The 6,835-nt window shown below is 35.2% G+C and overlaps 1 long non-coding RNA gene across 2 annotated transcripts; it reads right to left on the reverse strand.

Moving 5' to 3' along the window:
• Nucleotides 1-758: 758 nt before the first annotated feature.
• LOC121219077 (uncharacterized) lies at nucleotides 759-6,020 on the reverse strand. 2 transcript variants are annotated; one of them, XR_005915671.1, is made up of 7 exons: nucleotides 5,663-6,020; nucleotides 5,492-5,557; nucleotides 5,318-5,394; nucleotides 2,039-3,565; nucleotides 1,841-1,912; nucleotides 1,710-1,747; nucleotides 759-908 (listed from the first exon to the last, which is right to left on the reverse strand). It is a non-coding gene; the product is annotated as an uncharacterized lncRNA (long non-coding RNA). The 2 variants fall into 2 exon arrangements; XR_005915670.1 differs by having other exon boundaries at nucleotides 2,039-5,394.
• Between the last annotated feature and the right edge of the window lie 815 nt (nucleotides 6,021-6,835).

Here is a 6,835-nt window from a genome sequence, read left to right on the forward strand (position 1 = left end):
TTCTCGTGAGACAGGGTCAGAACGGGTTCTGGGTTCCTTGTTCCGACTTTGGAAATTGATTATAAATTAACCAGAGATAATTAGGAGTCATACCATATATTTATAGATTCCTCTCTGAGTCTAGTTTTTATAGAAACAAACAGCATCAGTATTGGATCCCTGTACAAGGAGATATCCAAGCCGTAATGCGCAAAGGTCAGGGTAGTCGATTCCTGTAACATGGGAGACTTTAACTAATAAACTGTACTAATTGGCCCGATCAAAAATTCTAGAAAAAAATATGTAGATGGGCATAGGAGTCTAGTTTCAGGGAAAAATCACGAAACTGATTTTCGAGTTGTGAAGCTCAAGATATGATTTTTAAAGCGACTAGTACACAGATTGGGCAGTGTCTGGAAATTTTTCAAAGTTTGTTAACACCTCGTGTTCGACTCCGATGTCGGACTCGGGTTCGGGGTGTTACAAACTCGGCCCAGATGTTATGGCCGAATCTAGTGTGTCACATTGAAGTGTTTCTCAAACTTCAAACTAGTTGGTAAAACTCGTTTCTTAAATTTGGAAACCTCTTTATTAAAGTTTAACTGTACAATTAACCAAATGTTTGCCTTGTTAACTGCTAATGTTATTTTAGATTTTATTTAAAATGTGGAAGCATTTGTTAAATCTAACGATTAAAGTTCGTGTCTTTGAAAACAATAATTATTTTGAAAACTCGTTTTCATATAACTAGCAGCATAAAATATAAAGCAATAGCCCAATTAAAATTTTAAACCCAATTAAAGGCCTTATTACAAAAAAAACCCAACTTATTATTAAATTAAAAAAATAAAGGCTAATGTGAACCGCAATGATTGTGTGGCCATCTCCGAGTCCCTCGCAGCACTGAATCGCCTAAGGTTTTGGATTACCTGCATAGTTAAAGGAGAGAGTGAGTTTATGAAACTCAGTGTGTAATCCCCTTCTAAACAATCACTATGCAACATGCAGAATCAGTCTGGGCCTGAGCCCTATACAGTATCAGTATAGTGTGGGCCTTAGACCATTACAGTAACAGTGTGGGCCCTACCCAATACAGAAATCAGTATAATGTTGTGATGCGACCCATCCCAATCAAGTCAACACAGCACTCCGTACCACCAACACACCATGTGGGGATAAAATCGACCCACCCAGCCAACACACCAATAACGCAGCCAAGCTGCCAATAACAGTAACACAGCAAAGCTGCCAGTAACATTATATGTGGCAAAGCCACCAGTACAGTATACTTCCCCTATATCAGAATCCCAACCCCATGCAGTATGTCAAGTCATAAATCATACGTGTATGCAGTATGTCATATTCAGTAACAGTCATGTATATATATATCATAGAGCAGATCGGTCATACACATATTTCAACTCCTAGGGGTATAATAGTCATTTTACCTTATGGAGATATTTCAGTCATTTTACCCTTTGGGGGTAATTCAATTATTTTACCTTTCGGAGGTATTTCGGTAATTTTACCCTTTGAAGGTATTTCGGTAATTTGTGGCCTATTTTGACCTAAACCCATGAAAATGCTCATGGAAGCCTCTCCAGTCCAACACCATGTTTCATGGGTTTGATTTACCACACGAGTGTTCGCACGCTCATATGGTCTCAACGTTGTCTTTTTCGGCTTTTTGGCTTTTGTCGATTTACAATTAAAAGGGTGTGATCACACACCTGATTACGAGAAGAGCGCAACCTCCACGTACACCAACCTAGATTCAACATAATTCAATGCCAGTCCTTTAACCGTTAGGGTAAGACACCCTCTCTTTTTCTACACACAACCCAAAAATCACCATCTTTACCTTGCTTGTATGAGGGCAACCCTACTATTCCAAACCGCTAACCCAAAAGCAATCACCTGCTGCAACGATAATCTGCACCACACAATGACCTTCATAGACTAAATTAGGCCATAATAGTGGCCAAGAGGGTATTCAGCTTAAAGATAAAGAATGGAAAAGAACCAATTAAAACAAAAAGCAAGGAGTATCACGACTTACCGATAATCTACAATACTTGCAGCACTCGAACAACAACCGCGGCAAAAAGAAGATCAGCGCAGGGAGTGATCAAACAGAGGAATAACAATCGGCTAAACCCCACACAACAAAATGAGATAGTTCTCAGTTCAAAAGCAAAATAAAATAATATTAGGTAAGAATCAAAATAGAAAGAGAGAGAAGAACATTCAGTCAAAGAAAAAGAGGGGGAGAGGAAAGGGATTCGGCTAAGAGAGAGATGGAAAGGGAGAAGAGAAAGGAGAGTTTGGCAGCAAAAATGAGAGGGAAGAAGGAAGGGATATTCGGCCAACAGAGAGAAGAGGAAAAAGAAAACGAAATAGGAAAGTGTACAAACCCGAGAAGAAACTTGCCAAAAACCAAAAGCTGCAATATGAAATTGACCAAAACTGAGACAAGTAGAGAAACTAATGCAAGACACCGATTACCCAAGATGCCAAAGACCAAACTCAGCATATCCACACCCCTAGCTGAAATTTCCAAGGTGAAAACTCCCCAAACTGCACAACTCTCCTCTCAACCCACTCTTAAATTTTCTCCTCAAATCTCTCCCCTTATCCCTCCTTGATTTTCTCCATCAAATCCTCTTCAACTCTTTCCATGACCAATTCAAACTCCACTCAGCAGTATTCTAGTCCAACTCCACCACCTACCCAGCTCAAGCAACAAGATAAATATTCCATTACGCAACCCAGGACTTGAACCTCAGACCTCACAGTTACTCAACACGCCATCTTGCCACCAGACCACAAGCCCTTTTTGTGATATAAAACCAACACTAATATTTATAAGGCCTAAGTGCCAATGTCCAAATTCAATTAAGAGCAAAACTAAAAATTCTGCAAAAGCCAAGACTTGAACCCAAGCTTCTCAAACACCCCCATACACACCCAAATCACTTAGCCATTGAAGCAAATAAGTAATTTGTGACAAAACATGAAAAAATAAAAAAACTTGAATTTTGGGGCATTACAACAATTTAAAAATTAAAAGTAAAAATAACCCATAAAAAGTTCAATGTCCAATGTCCAAAATAACAACATGAATAGTTTATAAACCATTTATTAAAAAACTGATCTGAGAGACTCCTCCATATGTTGAATCTAAGTATTAAGCTCCTGAATCATCTCAAAGGTTAATAAACTAATGGGGTAAGCTTTTAAGATTAGTGTGAAATTTATAACACATTAAATAACAATAAGCACATACTTAGCATATGCAATAACAAATTTTTATGCACATGATTATGGTAATGCACCTTTTTGTAAAAAAATTATACAAATTGTTTTAAAACATTCTACCCATCACTGCTACACACCAAAAGGAGCTCCCTAGAACTCATTCATCCAAAATACACTGACATTTATGTGGACAAAGCCACCAAATTCCAAGACAAGCTGCAAGTACATATAGTTGTGGGGAATGCCACCAAATTCGTAGACAAGCTGCCAAAACATGTAGGTTGTGGATTGACTACGTCCAGACATACCAGCGTCCAGAGTAGAAATCCTGCACAAAAGATGTGGAAAAACGATATTCGCAAGTATATGGGTCAGGTTGTAATATAGTTACAACAGAGTAGGCGAGTACTTTGAGGATCGTACCTAAGGGAGGCGAGCACTAAATTAATTCTAATTCTAACATAAATTGATCTAATTAATAATTTAATCAAAATAATAGTACGAAGAATTAAAATAAGAGTTTTTGGATTATAATAATAAAATAAATAAAGGAAAATTAAATGAATGAAAGTAGCAATTAAAGAAATATGTATTAAATCTTGGCATGGGTGATTAGTTCGCTTCGATAATCTTAACAACTTTCGTCTTGAGTTTTCTTGTTCAACCAACTAGTCAAAACCTAGCAGGATCTTTTGACATGTCCATTAAAATACTGAGTCAGCAAGAACAACTTATCTTCTGACCTTACAGTCCAAATCAGTTCAGGGATAAGGTGTTCACAGATAGGCCATACCAATTTTGGGTTAATTCCTACCTTAATGACTTCCTAGGGTTGTCAGGCCTAGGGTTTATATTCTTCCTATCTGAACAGTTGATTCATTAAGAAATCCCTACAAACTAGTTAATTATTTATACCTCCACTCACTAATCCCCCACAGAAGGATTAGTTCATCATGGGTCTAATAAAAAATATAAACTTGAATAGGAGAATGAGCATAAAGAATAATTTTAAGAATAGAGTTTAAAAGAAGCCTAATTGTATTGAATTAATGCGTAGAATCCTCACAGAGTTCGAAAAAAGTTCTAGAATCTAATTTCTTCCCGAAAGTAAATAACAAGAATGGAAATAAAGTCTAAACCCAAAAAGAAAATAAAACCTAAAATCTAAAACTAAAGAGAAATTTATACAAAGGAAAGGTGTCCATAACATGTTTTAGTTGAGCCTATTTATAGACTTAGGTTGGTCATCGCCCTTAACTAGATCAACTAATGTTCTTGAGCTTAAAGTTGGATTGAATGGTTCAAAATGCCCCTGGCTCGTATTAATTTCCCGTACAGAGGTGATGTCGCGACACACCAAGTCTTGTGTAACGACATTGAAGACAATCTTGGGTTTCTTCAACTCTGCTCCCTATGTTGCAACATCTAATGCTCCGTGTTGCAACCTAGCAACCAATATTGAGTTATTATGCCTTCTAATGGTCTCCTACACACTCACAAAGTGTATTAGCTCACCCTTAGGCCTCTTTCAGCCCCTAAGGTCAATAAAAGACTCGAATAAAACATTTTATTATACTTATCTAAACTTGCTGAAAAGTAATTAAAACATAACTAAAATGCTTATGTTCAAATTCCTAAAGTGCGAAATCTAGTTTAATCTGCTATACCGAATTACGGCAGATCATGGATAGACCACCAAATTTGTAGATTAATACTACCACATCTTCCTCCTTACACATGTCTCAACCCAATGTAATGCATCATGGCACACAAATCACATAGCAAATCAATTAACATGATAATCATGCTTTCATGTACATATAGGTTTCATTATCCATGGTATTCCATATTATCACAATAAATAAATAGCCATGATTTTTGCACAACATAGGATTAGAAAATATTTATCAATCATAATAATATTTGTCACATCATATAATAAAAATCAAGTAAGAATAACTTTCCTTAAAACCACAAAGTCCCTCTTTTGTAACAATAAAAATAATATGTTTTCCTTTGTATAATAGATTGATAAATTTTAATTAAATCCTTACGTATTTAACTTGTATAAAATGCACACCTTTTTCAATTTGAATCGTAAATCCAACTAAATCTTGATCATCTCTAATCCAAAAGAATTAGGACTTTGATTTTCACCTAAAGAAATTGTTCATGTAATTAGTATTCTTTTATCTCCAGTAAAAGAATTATCCAAAATAAAAATCATCCACAACTTCACAACTTATATACTTACTCATTTATTCCAAAATGATCCAAGATGAACACTTCTAAAGTTGATGACTTGAGTTTGTGTGAAGATCTAGTTTAATGAAAATTTTGAATGAATTGGATTAAAGTTCATGAAAAGAAAATAAAATAGATAAGAGAATAAAAATTAAAAGAGAAAATAAAATATAGTAGTTACCCAAATATTGACAAATATTTCAAAGTTTGAAGAAGTCTGAAAGAATCACTTGAAATTTCGGTAGAAGAAAGGAAATAAAGTTTCTAAATGATCATCAAAGAAACTAGAAATAGAAGAGAAGAAAAACAAGTAAAGAAATGTGTTGTGGTACGGTTTTGATGTGGTGGTGGTTTGGTGGTGATAGGGTGGTGATTTGGTGGTTGTTGGGTGGTGATTTGGTTTGCGATACAAATATTAAGCAAAAATAAAAGAAAGAAGATGAGGTGCAACCTTAAGGGGATGGCACAAGAAAGAGGAAAAAAGAGAGAAACTTTTTATGAAAACAAAACAAAATGATAGAGTGAAATGGAGTGGAGTGGACGGTCACCTAGTCAAACACCCCAACAAAGCATTCAAGACGGGCGCAAGAGAGTTAGGGTGAGTAAAGCACAATAATTTTAAAAGTTTCACCCTTTTCAAATTTAAAATATAGAGTTACAAAAAAATAAAGAATAGGAGTTCATGCTATAAGGTGGATGGTTTTTGCAGAGGAAGGTTGTCTAAATTTGCATGAATTAAAAAAAATAAAATGATGTTATGGAGGCTATAACTTGGGTCATTTAGGAGTTATATAAGGTGCTTAGCCACTAGATTACTTCTCAAGCTTGTTTAATAATTAACAACACTTAATAACAATCAAACATATCCATTAAATACAGAAACAATCGAGACTGTTACATAGCAATAAGGATCAACAACATGGAACAATTTAACCGAAAGAAAGTTTCCTTCCAAAACTTCCTGTGAAAACTTATATATACAACTTCAACCTCTCTTAAATTTCCTAATATTTAAACTAAATGAGGACTTAAGAAATTACTAGTAATTGGCTCTAAATTCAATTTATAAATAGGATATAATGGCAGGGTCTTCCTTTAAGCAACGAAGAACACTTCTAATTTTCTTCGGAGATAAAAAAGAACTGAGAAAGGAAAATTAAAGTCTTTACTCTTTTATACCTTTATTTTTAATATAAAACTAAACTCTTTCCACTTTAAGCAAGATCCCTAATCACATTACATGCACACACGATTCCAATAATTAAACACAACCAGTAAGACTCTCTAAGTGTCATGCATAGTGACACGTTTCTTTCCCTAAGGTTTGACACATAACTGGTACGTGTCCCACCAA

Source organism: Gossypium hirsutum, chromosome D07 (genome assembly GCF_007990345.1).
Source record: "Gossypium hirsutum isolate 1008001.06 chromosome D07, Gossypium_hirsutum_v2.1, whole genome shotgun sequence".
NCBI lineage: Eukaryota > Viridiplantae > Streptophyta > Magnoliopsida > Malvales > Malvaceae > Gossypium > Gossypium hirsutum.